Below are 733 nucleotides of genomic sequence, written 5' to 3'. Positions count from 1 at the left end.
TGTGTGTGTGTGTGTGTGTGTGTTTCTAATGCGTGGGTGAGCGATGTGAGTCACGATTGTGGAAAATCCCACTCTCCTCCTCCCTCCTCCTTCCCTGAGACTCTGCGGCACGTCCTGCGATCTCAATGACAAACCGAGGTGAAGACGCATCAGAGGTTGTGAGAGCAACATGTGTGAACCTGAAGTGAATACGGATGATTAGTAACATCAAGGTCATGGATGTCTGACACCTGCGGTTAGTTTCTCCATTGTGTGTAAATTTACTGGTTTGGAAACAGAGACTGTGAATAAAGATGGACGTAGCCTGTGTGACGTCACCCACAGGTTTCTGAAGAGCAGAGTTTTGAAGCTCAGAGTGAGCTGCCCCACTGTCGCCATCTTGGCAGTATCTGACTCCGCCCCTAACTCCCAGCTAATCCAAGAATGGACAAAGAGGAGGGGCGTGTGTGGAGCCGAGACTGAAAACAGGTTGGAAATTAGCTCTAGAGACCAAAGCAGTTTTTTGTTCCAGGCTGTAAACATGTTTATTTCTGCTGTAAAGTTGGACATTTTAACACGGGAGTCTATGGAGATCGACTCACTGTTGCAGCCAGACTCTAGTGGCCATTAGAGGAACTGCAGCTTCTGGTTCTCCAGTGTTGATGCTTCATGTTTCAGCCTCGGAGGTTGATGGTTGTTTTGGCAGAAAGAAGCGGCAGAGAGACATCAGCAGAAATCCGACACCTTCATATTC

General features: G+C 48.2%; 1 protein-coding gene across 1 annotated transcript in view; it reads right to left on the bottom strand.

The window, feature by feature from the left end:
- coro2ab (coronin 2Ab) overlaps positions 1 to 733 on the bottom strand; it is a 5,237-nt gene that overhangs the window by 3,432 nt on the left and 1,072 nt on the right. The gene's annotated exons all lie outside the window — the stretch shown is intronic.

This window comes from Seriola lalandi, unplaced genomic scaffold (genome assembly GCF_002814215.2).
Source record: "Seriola lalandi dorsalis isolate HSWRI2012SDOR001 ecotype SW California unplaced genomic scaffold, Sedor1 jcf7180002054913, whole genome shotgun sequence".
NCBI classification, from domain to species: domain Eukaryota; kingdom Metazoa; phylum Chordata; class Actinopteri; order Carangiformes; family Carangidae; genus Seriola; species Seriola lalandi.
Note: the sequence above shows the minus strand (reverse complement) of the source record. Positions and strands in the feature narration are given on the sequence as shown.